The sequence below is a fragment of the Bubalus bubalis genome, chromosome 3 (assembly GCF_019923935.1).
Source record: "Bubalus bubalis isolate 160015118507 breed Murrah chromosome 3, NDDB_SH_1, whole genome shotgun sequence".
NCBI classification, from domain to species: domain Eukaryota; kingdom Metazoa; phylum Chordata; class Mammalia; order Artiodactyla; family Bovidae; genus Bubalus; species Bubalus bubalis.
This window is the reverse complement of record NC_059159.1, coordinates 116,730,360-116,748,074: the sequence shown is the minus strand read 5'-3', so window position 1 is coordinate 116,748,074 and position 17,715 is coordinate 116,730,360. Positions and strand designations below refer to the sequence as shown.

General features: G+C 37.3%; 1 long non-coding RNA gene across 1 annotated transcript in view; it reads right to left on the bottom strand.

Moving 5' to 3' along the window:
* LOC112583906 overlaps positions 1-17,715 on the bottom strand; it is a 264,902-nt gene that overhangs the window by 27,133 nt on the left and 220,054 nt on the right. Inside the window, exon 8 of the long non-coding RNA XR_006549966.1 lies at positions 1,921-2,008. This is a non-coding gene — a long non-coding RNA (uncharacterized LOC112583906). The remainder of the gene's footprint in view (positions 1-1,920; positions 2,009-17,715) is intronic.

Here is a 17,715-nt window from a genome sequence, read left to right as displayed (position 1 = left end):
TGGCTCTTTGATTTTTAGCTGTTGTTTACCCATTTTTAATTTCCTGATTTAGGAGCTGACTATTGCCATGTTTTAAGGACATCAAGATAGCAAAAGTCTAACTGTGAGGGGTTATATTTTGTAGAAGCAGAATGAGCTTTGTCTACATGTACCGTAATCTTAAATAATATATTTACTTTAACAAATTACCAAAAAGATTTTTAAAACAAATATAAATCATTTAAAGGCAAAGAAATTCATAATCTGTTATCAAAAGCTGCATTCTAAGAAAACTTTGTTCTCTAAACAGAAAGAAGACCAAATTCCTGTCTGGTACCAGCTTACTGTTAATAACAAAATTTGTTTATCTGCTTAATCTTAGAGAGTCTTTTCCATAAATTTTGAAGAACTAGCAGTGTTCTTCTAAAGGCATGAGAGTTAAACCATAGAAGGCATGTTTAAAATCTGATTCTATTGCAATTGACAAAGAAACCTGGTCATAGTGCTTTAATATGATAACTAGAATTATAATTGATATATTTTATCAGGGCATATCAGGTCTATATGAATTTCACATAATTCTAGGATATCTATATTAGTAACACCAGCCATACAGTATAACCTGAAAAGATTTATCACCCCTTAAGCAGTACTTATCATGTAATTTAACATGTCCGATGAACCCATAGCTTAATAGCTCTTTGGGATGTCTCAGGGGCCCTCTGAAGCATCCCAAGTTAGCTAGAAGTCAAGTTATTTAGGAAGCTTTGTCAATAAATATCAAAAGGATTTATAACACTCAGTCAGGTAGGATCATATAAGTTACTGTGAAATAGTTATTTACTTAGCCAAAGTTAACAAAATATTTCAAAGGTAAATATAGAACAGATCAATTAAGAGGTAAAGAAACTTAAATATATTATTAAAAACAGTTCAACATCTGAAGAAAGTATGTCCTCTTAACAGAGAGAAAGGCTGAATTCAAGTTTTGTACCAGCTTACTTTAAACTCAGTTAGGTAAACTTAATTAAATTTATTTTAAACTTAGTCCTAAACATGCACAAAATTTTCTAGGGTCCACTTTCCACAAACCTTTTAATCACTTTCTGTAATAGCCACCTGTAAGTCAGACCTACTTTCTTTTCCCTTTATAAAATGTAATTTTATTTTTTATATCTTTATTAAAAATATACTTCCTTATTAGATTAGAAAACAAACATTAATACTAGATATTTAATATTGAATATTTCTCAGTTGATTTGAATCTGAAATTTATTTAGGTTAATTTTTCTTGTGTTTAGAATTGTTTGATTTGTAAGCACTTTCTTTTCTTTAGGCCAATTAAATTAGAACTCATTTACAACTTCAACAATATTATTAGAAAAAAAAAAAAGACATACACTGAGACATACATAAATACAGACATACAGACTGACAGAGATCTTATAGTTTTCTGTTTGAGATTTAAAATATCTCTTTCACCCCTCTTCTTCCTTTTGCTTGAAGTTCTAATTTGCCCATGGCTGAGGTCTCAGACAAAGTTGGCTGTGTATTTCAAGGACACGGAAAGGGTTAACTTCAAGCTTTTTCCTAGGCAGGCCTTTTAACAAGCTAGCTGTTTTTAATTGCATATGCAAAAAGAATTGGTTTTGCAGTTTCCAAAAAGAAAAAGTTTTCTCACTCTGTTCAGTCAGCAATCACGCACTCACAATCATTCAGGGGCGATCACAATGCCTCCCTTCTACCAAGTCCCCAGGTTTCCTTAATGATTGCTCCCTTCCTTGGAACTCCAAGGAGGTTATCAGTCACAATGCCTCCCTTCTCCCAAGTCCCCAGTTCTCCCTATTTGATGCTCCCTTCCTGGGAGCTCCAAGGAGATGACCAATCTCCTCTTCTACCGTTGGGGTAGGACCTGACTGGGGACTGGCCCCAGGGCCTTACCTGATCCTGTGGCCATTCCTAGTGAGTGGGTCCGTCCCTCCAATGAGTACAGTTGGGGCTCGACTGTCTGGAGAGTCAGAACACTGGTCTGAAAGAGAATGCAGAATACTGTTAGTGGTGTGCACCGTCATTCGTCTCAGGGTTCCTTCTCTCCAGCCCAGCCAAGCCACCAGTCCCATGGCTCAAGGGGCTGGCATGGTTGGAATCTCACTAGGGCCTTGCAGAAACCAGTAATCAAGAAACCAAGCACCACACTCGGAGAATTGGAGAACTCAGTTTATTACGCTGGTGGGCCCAGAGGAGTTAACACCCCAAGCTCTGAACCCCAAACAAAGGGGTTACAGAGGTTTAATAGACAGACTATAGTGGGCAACACTGACTGTTAATAGGCTGATTTAACCTAAGGGGTTTCACACACGCAGGAACAGCAGTCAAGATGGGGAGGGGGATGCCTGGCCTTTACATGGACAGGCATGATTAAGCAGGTTTGCAGGGGCTGGGCAGTTGCAAAGAACAAGATAAGGGTGAGTGAGATAAGCTCCAGTTCCTAATATTATAAGTCCCCACTTTCTGAGACTGTGTGACCTATGTGATCCAGACTTTGCAAGGAGCAAGTTGAGTTACAGAGGAAGAAGGAGCAGGAGGTTATGTAAAATTTTAACTTTTTCTCTTCAACACAATTATGCATTCAACACAATAGGGTTGGGGAGAATAAGACAGGGCCAGATGATTCAAAAGCTCTGAAGTACTGTACCGAATGCCCTGTTCCAAACAACAGTGATACTAGCCCAATTCTAGCTCAAATACCTTTCCTCAGGGTCCCTCAGGCACGTACCTTAGCTCACCTTTCCTTTGCATATTTACTTTTTGGGCTTCTATTTTCTCCTTCAAGATGTCAGCCTTTGGCAATGCTCTATTCTACCAAAGACTAACTTCACTAAAACTCCAAATATAATTCAACTGTAATGGTCTTTGTCAGTCTATTTTTTTAGAGGGGAATGTGGAAGGGTGTTAACACAGACAGAATTATTTTCACAACTTTTTCATCTGTATTTGCAAGTTTTCCTGAGAGCTTAATTTTGAAAAAGCATAGTGGTTCTATACTATAAAGCCAGACACTTTTTCACTAAAGGAAAGAGCATCTATGTATCGAGGTTTTTTTAATTTTTTTCCCTTAAATTCTTAACATATTCCTAAAGATTTTACTTTTATTGAGAAAAAGCTTGCTCTTTGCTTCAAAATATTAACATACTAGGGAATATCCCATATAAGCCAACTAGACTTTTGAGTTATTCTGAAAACAGGGACATATCTATGTTTTATGGAACTTGAAGCTTCTAGACTTTTGAGATCCTTCTTTAAGAAAAAGAATACAAAGTTATAAATGTAACATTTGCTTGAAAATGGCCATTTATAATACCAGGCAAATAAATCACAAGAATTTATAAGTTTTTAATTCCTGATAATTGCCAGTAACTTCACAGATCTAGAAAAATTATATAATTTTACTGATTAACAGCCTGGACCACTTCTGTAATACTGTGCTAATTGTGTTTTTGTTTGTGCCCACTTTCTCTTTGCATGCCAAAAAATTTAATCTTTTCTTTAGAGAAAATAAAGTTCAGTCCCTCTTAAAGCAAGATTGGCCAAAATTTGATTTTCCTTATTGAAAGTTTAGAAATATTTTTTTCAGCCCCATAATTTGTTATTGTAATGTCTTATATATGTTTAGGATTCTTGCCAACTTTAGGGAAATATCAAATGTTTTTATCCATGTAGGACGAAGGGCTCTTCAGGTTTAACATACAATGATGACTCATATATTCTTGGAATTTTAAACATCCATTATTAAGTTAGTTGTCATCTCTCTAGTCCCCAGATTATGAGTATCATGTTATCTTTGTCAATGATCACTTTTTGTGTCAAATCAGCAGGAAATTTAAGAGTTCTCCAATGTGTTCATATTATTTCCTCCTGGATTATCAAACAACTCAAGAGCCAAGTCATTAATTTAAAAAAATTATCTCTAGCTCCCATTGAATTGTTCCTGTCAGTATTTTCTAGATCTGATCCACCCAGTTCCCAAACCTCACTGGTTCTTTACAAAGGCACTAACTCCCAAACTTCAGCTATTGCATATTTCAAAGAAAAGCCTAACAGGGAAGAGCATGGAGAGGGAGGAGAGACAGAGAGAAAACTTAATTTATGAAGGTTAAATTATATACCTTATTTTACTAAGTGTTATAAAAACACACCATCATGTGAACACAAAACTTCTTAATTTTAGGGTAAATTTGTCTCTGCTGACATCATTTCTTTATTTATCAGTTGCATAAGAACTACTTTACACTAAAGAAACCTAAGTTGCAGTCAAAAAAATTATATCAAAAAAGTGAACTAACAATAAATCAACACATGGCATATCACCATAGTTATGTCCTTTACTAATACAAAAACTATAAGAAATAAATCTTAATGCCAACTACTAATTAGCTCATTAACAAGAACAACAAATATAAAATCAAGATTTTGGCTAGTTAGTTAAGCAGGTTGAGAGGGTTCATTCAGCAATATGGGTTTTGAAACTCAGATTAGCCCTTTAACTAAACTGCACAACTATTAAATTAATTTGTGTGAGTTTACTAATATAAGTTGGAACAGGGGATAGATTTGACTAAAACCTGAGCAAATAGCTGTGTGGGTAGTAGAATCTGACATATTTTGGGAAAATCTCTCTCTCTTGACTGTCTGGACTGAATTTGCTGCTTTATTAATTTTTTAAATTAATAAACTGTAGACATGCTAGAAATCAACTACAAGAAGAACACTGGAAAATTCACAAATATGTGAAGATTAAACAACATACTACTGAACAACCAAAGGGTTACAGAAGAAATCAAAGGAGGAATCAAAAAATACATTGAGACAAACAAAAATGGAAATACAATGTATCAAAATTTATGGTATGAAACAAAAGTAGTTCTAAGGGGGAAGTTCATAGAAATAAATGCCTACCCCAAGAAACTAGGAAAATCTAAATAAACAACCTAAATTTACACCTTAAGGAACTAGAAAAATAAGAATAAATAAAGCCCAAAATTGGTAAAGAAAAGACATTAAAAAAAGGTTAGAGTAGCAATAAATTAAATAGAGACTAAAAAGATAACAGAAAAGATCAATAAATTAAATTTTTTTAAAAAGATAAGAAAAACTGATAAATCTTTCACTCACCAAGGGAACAAAGAAAGAACTCAAAATAAAAAATGAAAGAGGAGATATTGCAACTAATTACCACAGAAATACAGAGGATCATAAATGATTACTATGAACAATTATACATAAACAAATTTGATAAGCTAGAAGAAATAAATTCCTAGGAAAATGCAACCTTCCATAATTGATTCAAGAAGAAATAGAAAATCTGAACAGACCAGTTACTAGTAAGTAGATTGGATCAGTAATCAAAAACCACCTAACAAACAAAGTCCAGGACCAGATGGCTTCACTGGCAAATACCAAACATTCAAAGAATTAATACTAATCCTTTCAAACTCTTCCCCTGCAAAAAGAAGATGGAATGCTTCCAAATACATTTCACAAGGCCAATTAGCCTGATATCAAAAACAGACAAGGATGTCACTAGAAAGAAAATTACAGACCTACTAATATCCTCAATGAATACAGATTCAAAAATTCTCTACAAAATACTAGAAAATCAAATTTAATAATACATTAAAAGGATCATACATCATGGATCAAGTTGCATTTATCCTTGGGATGGAAGGATGGCTCAATATCTATAAGTCAATCAATGTGATCACCACATTAATAAAATGGAGGATAAAGATAATATGATCACCTCAATAGATAAAGAAAAAGCAATGGACAATATTCAACACTGATTTATTATAAAAACTCTCAGCAAAGTCGGTATAGAGGGAATGGGCCTAAACATAAGAAAAGCCATACATGACAAGCTTCAAACTAGCATCATTCTCAAAGGTGAAAAGCTGGAAGTTTTTCCTCTAAGAAAAGCAACAAAACAAGAATGCTTACTTTCACCACTTTTAATCAACACAATATTAGAAGCCCTAGCCAGGGTAATTCAGAACAGATCAGATCAGTCGCTCAGTCGTGTCCGACTCTTTGCGACCCCATGAATCGCAGTACGCCAGGCCTCCCTGTCCATCACCAACTCCCAGAGTTCACTCAGACTCTCGTCCATCGAGTCAGTGATGCCATCCAGCCATCTCATCCTCTGTCGTCCCATCTCCTCCTGCCCCCAATCCCTCCCAGCATCAGAGTGTTTTCCAATGAGTCACTCTTCGCGTGAGGTGGCCAAAGTACTGGAGTTTCAGCTTTAGCATCATTCCTTCCAAAGAACACCCAGGGCTGATCTCCTTCAGAATGGACTGGTTGGATCTCCTTGCAGTCCAAGGGACTCTCAAGAGTCTTCTCCAACACCACAGTTCAAAAGCATCAAGTCTTCGGTGCTCAGCCTTCTTCACAGTCCAACTCTCACATCCATACATGACCACAGGAAAAACCATAGCCTTGACTAGACAACCCTTTGTTGGCAAAGTAATGTCTCTGCTTTTGAATATGCTATCTAGGTTGGTCATAACTTTCTTCTAAGGAGTAAGTGTCTTTTAATTTCATGGCTGCAGTCACCATCTGTAGTGATTTTGGAGCCCAGAAAAATAAAGTCTGACACTGTTTCCACTGTTTCCCCATCTATTTCCCATGAAGTGATGGGACCAGATGCCATAATCTTCGTTTTCTGAATGTTGAGCTTTAAGCCAACTTTTTCACTCTCCACTTTCACTTTAATCAAGAGGCTTTTTAGTTCCTCTTCACTTTCTGCCATAAGAGTGGTGTCATCTGAGGTTACTGATACTTCTCCCGGCAATCTTGATTCCAGATTGTGTTTCTTCCAGTCCAGTGTTTCTCATGATGTACTCTGCATATAAGTTAAATAAACAGGGTGACAATATACAGCCTTGGCGAACTCCTTTTCCTATTTGGAACCAGTCTGTTGTTCCATGTCCAGTTCTAACTGTTGCTTCCTGACCTGCATACAGATTTCTCAAGAGGCATATCAGGTGTTCTGGTATTCCCATCTCTTTCAGAATTTTCCACAGATTATTGTGATCCAAGCAGTCAAAGGCTTTGGCATAGTCAATAAAGCAGAAATAGATGTTTTTCTGGAGCTCTCTTGCTTTTTCCATGATCCAGCAGATGTTGGCAATTTGATCTCTGGTTCCTCTGCCTTTTCTAAAACCAGCTTGAACATCAGGAAGTTCATGGTTCACATATTGCTGAAGCCTGGCTTGGAGAATTTTGAGCATTACTTTACTACCGTGTGAGATGAGTGCAATTGTGTGGTAGTTTGAGCATTCTTTGGCATTGCCTTTCTTTGGGATTGGAATGAAAACTGACCTTTTCCAGTCCTGTGGCCACCGCTGAGTTTTCCAAATTTGCTGGCATATTGAGTGCAGCACTTTCACAGCATCATCTTTCAGGATTTGGAATAGCTCAACTGGAATTCCATCACCTCCACTAGCTTTGTTTTAGTGATGTTTTCTAAGGCCCACTTGACTTCACATTCCAGGATGTCTGGCTCTAGGTGAGTGATCACACCATCGTGATTATCTTGGTCGTGAAGATCTTTTTTGTACAGTTCTTCTGTGTATTCTTGCCATCTCTTCTTAATATCTTCTGCTTCTGTTAGGTCCATACCATTTCTGTGCTTTATCGAGCTCATCTTTGCATGAAATGTTCCTTTGGTATCTCTGATTTTCTTGAAGAGATCCCTAGTCTTTCCCATTCTATTATTGTCCTCTATTTCTTTGCATTGATCACTGAAGAAGGCTTTCTTATCTCTTCTTGCTATTCTTTGGAACTCTGCATTCAGATGTTTATATCTTTCCTTGTCTCCTTTGCTTTTCACTTCTCTTCTTTTCACAGCTATTTGTAAGGCCTCCCCAGACAGCCATTTTGCTTTTTTGCATTTCTTTTCCATGGGAATGGTCTTGATCCTTGTCTCCTGTACAATGTCATGAACCTCATTCCATAGTTCATCAGGCACTCTATCTATCAGATCTCGGCCCTTAAATCTATTTCTCACTTCCACTGTATAATCATAAGGAATTTGATTTAGGTCATACCTGAATGGTCTGGTGGTTTTCCCTACTTTCTTCAATTTCAGTCTGAATTTGGCAATAAGGAGTTCATGGTCTGAGCCACAGTCAGCTCCTAGTCTTGTTTTTGCTGACTGTATAGAGCTTCTCCATCTTTGGCTGCAAAGAATATAATCAATCTAATTTCGGTGTTGACCATCTGGTGATGTCCATGTATAGAGTCTTCTCTTGTGTTGTTGGAAGAGGGTGTTTGTTATGACCAGTGCATTTTCTTGGCAAAACTCTATTAGTCTTTGCCCTGCTTCATTCCGTATTCCAAGTTCAAATTTGCCTGTTACTCCAGGTGTTTCTTGACTTCCTACTTTTGCATTCCAGTCCCCTATAGTGCAAAGGACATCTTTTTTGGGTGTTAGTTCTAAAAGGTCTTGTAGGTCTTCACAGAACCGTTCAACGTCAGCTTCTTCAGCATTACTGGTTGGGGCATAGACTTAGATTACTGTGATATTGAATGGTTTGCCTTGGAAACAAACAGAGATCATTCTGTCATTTTTGAGACTGCATCCAAGTACTGCATTTCGGACTCTTTTGTTGACCATAATGGCCACTCCATTTCTTCTGAGGGATTCCTGCCCACAGTAGTAGATATAATCATCATCTGAGTTAAATTCACCCATTCCAGTCCATTTCAGTTAATTAGGGAAGAAAATGAAAAAAAAGGAATCCGAAATGGAAAGGAAGAGGTTGAACTGTCACTATTGGCAGTTGACATAATATTATATATAAAAAACCATAAAGACTTCACCAAAAACTGTTAGAACTAATAAAAGAATTCAATAAAGTTGCAGGATACAAAATCAATATGCAAAAATCTGTTGCATTTCTATACATTAATTTTTTTAATTATTAGAAAGAGAAATTAAGAAAAAAATCCATTTATAGGTATATCAAAAAGAATAGAATACTTAGGAATAAATTTAACCAAGGACATGAAATACCTTCACACTTAAAACTATAAGCCATTATTGAAAGAAAGACAATACGAATAAATGGATAGTCCATACTCATGGTGTAGAAGAATTAATATTGTTGAAATGACTATACTTAGCCAAAGCAATCTACAGATAAATGCAATCCCTATCAAAATACCAATGACATTTTTCACAAAACTAGAACAAACAATATTAAATTTTATATGGACCCACAAAAGACCACAAATAGCCAAAATGATCTTGAGAAAGTAGAACAAAGTTGGAAGCATCACACTTCCTGATTTCCAATTATCTTACAAAATTTTAATAATCAAAAGAGTATGGTTTGGGCATAAAAATAGACACAAAGATTAATGGAACAGAATAGAGAATTTAGGGGGAAAAAAAACCCACACATACACAGTCAAATGATGTACAATAAAAGAGTCAGGAATAAACATTGGCAAGTTCTCTTCAATAAATGGTGTTGGGAAAACTGAAAAGCCACATGCAAAAGAATGAAACTCAACCACAATCATATATTATACACCAAATTAACTCAAAATGTAGTAAACCCTTGAACATAATACTAGAAAACACAAAACTCCTAGAAGAATACACAGGTAGTAAGCTTTTTGATATAGGTCTTGGCAATAATTTTTTAATCTGACATAAAAACAAAAGTAGTAGAAGAAAAAATAAACAAGTGAGTAAACATCAAACTAAAAAGCTTTTGCACAGCAAAGGAAACCATCAACAAAATGAAAAGTCAACCTACAAAGGTGAGAGAAATATTTGCAAGACATATATCTGATGAAGTTAATACCCTCCCTCATATATTAAGAACTCACACAACTCAATAGGAAATAATCTGATTTAAAAATTTGCAGACGATCTGAATAGATATTTTTCCAGAGAAGACACACAGCTAGGCAACAGATACAAGAAAAAATGCTTAACATCTTTAACTATCAGGGAAATGAAAATCAAAACTACAATGATATATCACTTCACTTCTGCAAAAATTATTACCAAAAACACACACACAAAAATAACTAAGTATTGGTTGGTAAGGATGTGAATAAAATGGAACCGTTATACAATGTTGGCAGGTATGTAAATTGGAACAGCCGCTATAGAAAACAGTATGAAAGTTTCTCAAAAAATGAAAAATAGAACTATCACAACATAAGAGAAGACTCTACACATGGATATCACCAGATGGTTGACACCGAAATCAGATTGATTATATCCTTTGCAGCCTTTAGAAATCTGTATGCAGGTCAGGAAGCAACAGTTAGAACTGGACATGGAACAACAGACTGGTTCCAAAGAGGAAAAGGAGTATGTCAAGGCTGTATATTGTCACCCTGTTTATTTAACTTATATGCAGAGTACATCACGAGAAACGCTGGGCTGGAGAAAGCACAAGCTGGAATCAAGATTGCCAGGAGAAATATCAATAACCTCAGATATGTAGATGACACCACTCTTATGGCAGAAAGTGAGGAAGAATTAAAGAGCCTCTTAATGAAAGTGAAAGAAGAGAGTGAAAAAGTTGGCTTAAAGCTCAACATTTAGAAAACTAAGATCATGGCATCCTGTCCCATCACTTCATGGCAAATAAATGGAGAAACAGTGGAAACAGTGGCTGGCTTTATTTTTCTGGGTGCCAAAATCACTGCAGATAGTGATTGCAGCAATGAAATTAAAAGACACTTACTCTTTGGACATCACCAGATGGTCAACACCGAAATCAGACTGATTATATTCTTTGCAGCCAAAGACGGAGACGCTCTATACAGTCCACAAAAACAAGAACGGGAGCTGACTGTGGCTCAGATCATGAACTCCTTATTGCCAAATTCAGACTTAAATTGAAGAAAGTAGGGAAAACCACTAGACCATTCAGTTATGACCTAAATCAAATCCCTTATGATTATACAGTGGAAGTGACAAATAGATTAAGGGACTAGATCTGATAGATAGAGTGCCTGATAAACTGTGGAGAGAGGTTCATGACATTGTACAGGAGACAAGGATCAAGACCATCCCCATAGAAAAGAAATGCAAAAAAACAAAATGGCTGTCTGAGGAGGCCTTGCAAATAGCTGTGAAAAGAAGAGAAGCGAAAAGCAAAGGAGAAAAGGAAAGATATAAGCACCTGAATGCAGAGTTCCAAAGAATAGAAAGGAGAGATAAGAAAGCCTTCCTCAAGGATCAATGTAAAGAAATAGAGGAAAACAACAGAATGGGAAAGACTAGAGATCTCTTCAAGAAAATCAGAGATACTGAGGGGAATATTTCATGCAAAATGGGCTCAATAAAGGACAGAAATGGTATGGACCTAACAGAAGCAGAAGATATTAAGAAGAGGTGGCAAGAATACACAGAAGAATTGTACAAAAAAGGTCTTCACGATCAAGATAATCACGATGGTGTGATCACTCACCTAGAGCCAGACATCCTGGAATGTGAAGTCAAGTGGGCCTTAGAAAGCATCACTACCAACAAAGCTAGTGGAGGTGATGGAATTCCAGTTGAGCTATTCCAAATCCTGAAAGATGATGCTGTGAAAGTGCTGCACTCAATATGCCAGCAAATTTGGAAAACTCAGCAGTGGCCACAGGACTGGAAAAGGTCAGTTTTCATTCCAATCCCAAAGAAAGGCAATGCCAAAGAATGCTCAAACTACCACACAATTGCACTCATCTCACACACTAGTAAAGTCATGCTCAAAATTCTCCAAGCCAGGCTTCAGCAATACGTGAACCGTGAACTTCCAGATGTTCAAGCTGGTTTTAGAAAAGGCAGAGGAACCAGAGATCAAATTGCCAATATCCACAGGATCATCAAAAAAGCAAGACAGTTCCAGAAAAACATCTATTTCTGCTTTATTGACTATGCCAAAGCCTTTGACTGTGCGAATCACAATAAACTGTGGAAAATTCTGAAAGAGATGGGAATACCAGACCACCTGACCTGCTTCTTGAGAAACCTATATGCAGGTCAGGAAGCAATAGTTAGAACTGGACATGGAACACCAGACTGGTTCCAAATAGGAAAAGGAGTACGTCAAGGCTGTATATTTTCACCCTGCTTATTTAACTTCTATACAGAGTACATCATGTGAAATGCTGGACTGGAAGAAGCAAAATCTGGAATCAAGATTGCTGGGAGAAATATCAATAACTTCAGACATGCAGATGACACCACCCTTATGGCAGAAAGTGAAGAGGAACTAAAAAGCCTCTTGATGAAAGTGAAAGAGGAGACTGAAAAAGTTGGCTTAAAACTCAACATTCAGAAAATGAAGATCATGGCATCTGGTCCTATCACTTCATGGGAAATAGATGGGGAAACAGTGGAAACAGTGTCAGACTGTATTTTTTGGGGCTCCAAAAACACTGCAGATGGTCATTGCAGCCATGAAATTAAAAGACACTTGCTCCTTGGAAGTAAAGTTATGACCAACCTAGATAGACTTTGCCAACAAAGGTCCATCTAGTCAAGGCTATGGTTTTTCCAGTGGTCATGTATGGATATGAGAGTTGGACTGTGAAGAAAGCTGAGCGCCAAAGAATTGATGCCTTTGAACTGTGGTGTTGGAGAAGACTCTTGAGAGTCCCTTGGACTGCAAAGAGATCCAACCAGTCCATTCTACAGGAGAACAGTCCTGGATGTTCTTTGGAAGGAATGATGCTAAACCTGAAACTCCAGTCCTTTGGCTACCTCATGCGAAAAGTTGACACATTGGAAAAGACTCTGATGCTGGGAGGGATTGGGGGCAGGAGGAGAAGGGAACGACAGAGGATGAGATGGCTGGATGGCATCACCGACTCGATGGACATAGGTTTGGGTGGATTCCGGGAGTTGGTGATGGACAGGGAGGCCTGGCCTGCTGTGGTTCATGGGGTCACAAAGAGTCGGACATGACTGAGCGACTGAACTGAACTGAACTACTCCTTGGAAGGAAAGTTATGACCAATCTAGATAGCATATACAAAAGCAGAGACATTACTTTGCTAAAAAAGGTCTGTCTAGTCATGGCTATGGTTTTTCCCGTGGACATGTATGGATGTGAGAGTTGGAACTTAAAGAAAGCTGAGCGCTGAAGAATTGATGTTTTTGAACTGTGGTGTTGGAGAAGACTCTTGAGAGTCCCTGAACTACAAGGAGATCCAACCAGTCTATCCTAAAGGAGATCAGTCCTGGGTGTTCATTGGAAGGACTGTTGTTGAAACTGAAACTCCAATACTTTGGCCACCTGATGCGAAGAGCTGACTCATTGAAAAGACCCTGATGCTGGGAAAGATTGAGGGCAGGAGGAGAAGGGGATGATGGAGGATGCGATGGTTGGGTGGCATCACTGACTTGTTGGACATGGGTTTGGGTGGACTCTAGGAGTTGGTGATGGACAGGGAGGCCCTGGTGTGCTGTGGTTCATGGGGTTGCAAAGAGTGGGACACGACTGAGCCACTGAACTGAACCTAACTGATGATCTAGCAATTCCCTTTCTGGGTATTTATGTGAAGAAAATGAAAACAGTAACTCACAGAGATAAATGTACTCCCAGTTCATTCCAGTGCTATTTACAATGGGCAGTATACAGAAAAAATCTAAGTGTCCACTGATGGATGAATGGATAAAGAAAATGTGGTATGCACATATATATAGTTTTGGAATAGTATTCAGCCTTTATTTTTTTATTATTTTATTTTATTTTTAAACTTTACATAACTGTATTAGCCTTTAAAGAGAATGAAATTTTGCCATTTGCAACAACATGGATAGAACTTGAGGGCATTATGCTAAGTTAAGTATGCCAGACAGAGAAAGACAAATACTATGTGATCTCATTTATAAGTGGAATGTAAAATAACAAAAATGAAAACTAAAACAAAAAACAAGTTCTTAGAGAACAGACTGATATTTGACATTGGTGATGGGTGGAAGGTGGTGTGAGAGAAATGAGCGAAGGGGTTAAAATGGACAAACTTGTAGTTATCAGATAAGTAAGTCATGGGAATGTGATATACATCATGGTGACTATAGTTAATAATACAGTTATTGCCTATTTGAAAGCTACCAAGAGAGTAGACCTTCAAGTTCTCATTGTAAGAAAAAAGAAAATTGTAGCTATGTAACGTGATGGATGTTAACTAGATTTTGTGGTGATTATTTCACAGTGTATATAAATATTGAATCATTATATTATACACCTGAAATTGATATAATGCTATGTAGCTTTTATTCCTCAATATTAAAAATGCAAAAAAAAAATCTTAAGCAATTTGGAAAAGACAAAAAAAGTATTTATATTTAAGAGTTGGTTATTTTATCAGGGAAAAGTCACCAATTTAAAGTCCTAAGCAAAAGAAACATGAATAGCAAGCTTCAAATAAGAATGGTAACCCAAGAAGTTGTGTCGAATGAGACTATTTTGAGCAGCAGGCCCTGCTGTGAGCTGAAGTGGTCCAGGGTAGTCATATGAATTCAAGAAGACTTTGGGTATCTCTGGACCAAATGCAGATGGAACCCATTATTCTAGTAGTTAAGGGAACCATTGAAAGTGAAAGTGAAAATTGCTCAGTTGTGTCTGACTCTTCACAACCCCCATGGACTGTATTCTCCAGGCCAGAATACTGGAGTGGGTAGCCTTTCTCCAGGGGATCTTTGCAACCCCCATGGACTGTATTCTCCAGGCCAGAATACTGGAGTGGGTAGCCTTTCTCCAGGGGATCTTTGCAACCCCCATGGACTGTATTCTCCAGGCCAGAATACTGGAGTGGGTAGCCTTTCTCCAGGGGATCTTCCCAACACAGGCATCAAACCCAGGTCTCCCACTTTGCAGGTGGATACTTAGCCAGCTGAGCAACCAGGAAAGCCCAAGAATACTGGCATGGGTAGCTTATCCCTTCTCCAGCCACTCTTCCTGACCCAGGAATCGAACCAGGGTCTCCTGCTTTGTAGGCAGATTCTTTACCAGCTGAGCTACCAGGGAAGCCCATTAAATGATAACAAAATTGTTTCAGTTTTGTTTTCCAGAAATGTTTTCTGCCTGTAATAAAATAGGCATAATGAAAGTAATAAAATCTTGGAACACAGGTTCTTTATAGTTTACTAAGACTTTACTATTCAATCTGTAGTCCACAACCAAGCAATGCCTGGGAGCTCGTAAGAAATGCAGAGTCCCAAGCCCCACTTCAGACCTTCTAAATCATACACATATGTACATTGGTGATTCATATGCCCATTAAAAATGGTAAAGCACTAGTCTTTTTCCAATAGTAATGGCCTGTGGGACTTCCAAGTCAATGACATTTTACTTGAATTAGAAGTGTTTTTATCAGATTGTGAAAATAATATATGCTCATTGTAAAAACAACAACAAAAACACAAAGATACTGCAAAATGTCACAAAATTATGAAGTGAAAATCACCTAGAGAGCTGTCACCAGATAAAGTTACCATTTGATGTAGATCTTTCCAGCCACTTTCTATATGTACTACAAATTAAAAATAAGGTAATCTATATGTGCTGCTTACAATCTGCTTTTTATACTTGAGCAGTAATATGAAGACATCCTTCCATGTCAATAAATGTATCTCTAACCCATCATTTTAATTTTCAGGGATTATCCTATTTAGTACAGAGAACTATATTTCAAAAATCTCTTATTGTTGGACAAAAAATGTATATATACTATTTCTTTAAAATAAATTCCTCAAAGTAGAATTTCAGAGTCAAATGTTAGACACATTCAAATCTTTATATGCTCTGCAAGATAGCCTTTCAAAAATGTGAGTTGTATCAATTTCTGCAATCTTTGTCAATCTGATAGGGAGATGCTGCTGCTGCTGCTGCTAAGTCGCTTCAGTCGTGTCCGACTCTGTGCAACCCCATAGACGGCACTGATAGGGAGATAACTGTATCTTATTGTTGTCAAATGCTTTTAAATCATATCCTAAATTTAAGTGCTGTAGAGGTGTCTTCATTCTGTGTTTTCAATATTAATTAAAAACATAATAGTGTTTGGTAATCCATGTCCTTTGTATTTTCACATTAAGTAATATTTAACTGTGTACCTATTCAGAAAATTGGTAACTTGAAAGATAAAACCGTAGGATGTGATTCAGTCTAGATTTTCCAAAATGAAAAGTTTGATTATTAAGTTACCATATCACTCTCAGTTCTCTTTCTACCTATGTGTACCTTTCAAGTTTTCTTTGTGAATATCTCTTTCCATGCCCACTAGTTAGTTGCAATTCTATCCCCCAAATAGATTCAGCATTTGTGTTCTCACTCTAGGTTGAATCCCTTCCAGGTCATTGCATTATCTACACGTTGACAGCATCTGCATCTCTAGCCCAGATTGAAATAGTCCTCCTAGCTTTATTTCTTAGTTATCAACAATCTTCTCTATGTTTTAACACTATACAAAATTGTTTTCAAGACCCAGCACAAAGATCACTACTTCTTGAAACTCTGCCTGAGCACCTGGCAGATTCTTTGATTCCACTCTGCACTGCCCAGGTCTCCATCACTGCCTCATTGCAGAGTATGACTGTGTATGGGTGGGTAATTGTTGAGTCATGTGCCCTCTTCTAATGGACAGAGCTTATTTTCACACCTCCTGTTTCCTCGAGTACCAGCACTAAACCTGGCACAAAGTAAATAATCCAAACCACTGATGAGCAATCTATAAATGAAACTAGAAACTGCTTCCTAGTCACCCTCACTCCAAGTTAACAAGAAAAAAACTAAGGCCAAACAAATTATACAAACAAAAGAAAGAACAAAACTCTGGGTAAAAACATTTTAGAACATTTAAAACATTTAGGAAAAAAAAACATTATTTGCTAACTAAATAACTGTCTTAATGAAAGCACTTAATTTCTGATACAGAATATAAATGAAGAACATATTTTAAGAGAATAGAAGAATGCCAAAATTTCCTACCTATAGTTCCCCATAGTTAAGGCTGAGTAAAATCAAGCATTTTTCTTTTCTTGCTTTTTTTCCATTTTTCAAAAACACCAACCATTATTTAAAATTCTCTGCCTATCACTCAAAGAAACAGAGACAGTTGTTCATTCTGAGTTAGGTTTTTGCTTATCTGACCAGCAGGGTCAGGATAATAAATCACTCAACCCCTAGGGAATAAAGAAATGCTTAATGCATTTGTGCAGTTACCAAAGCAGGGGGGGGAGAAAGAAAAAAACTTTCAGGATTCAATTCATTTTCAAATATTACACAGTACTTATGAAAAGGCTGCATGAAGATCATATATAGGTGAAGCAGATGAAAGGGAAAAAACCCAGAGAAGTGGCATTTCCATTGGAGAAAAATATATGGTCCATTTTTCAAATATCCCACAAGAAGAACCTTGTCTTTTATCCTTCCTGTAAACAAATGCTGTACATTCTGCCCAACCCCACCAGGAACCCTCTGGCAGTTGTCTGGTAGCTTAATTAGTTGCTCAGAGAGTGGTAAAGAATCTGCCTGCAATGCAGGAGATACAGATTCGATCCCTGGGTTGGTGATATCTCTTGGAGAAGGAAATGGCAACCCACTCCAGTATTCTTGCCTGGGAAATCCCATGGACAGAGGAGCCCAATGGGCTACAGTTCAGAGGTTTGCAAGAGTTGGACACAGCTTAGCGACCAAACCCTTGCCACCACCC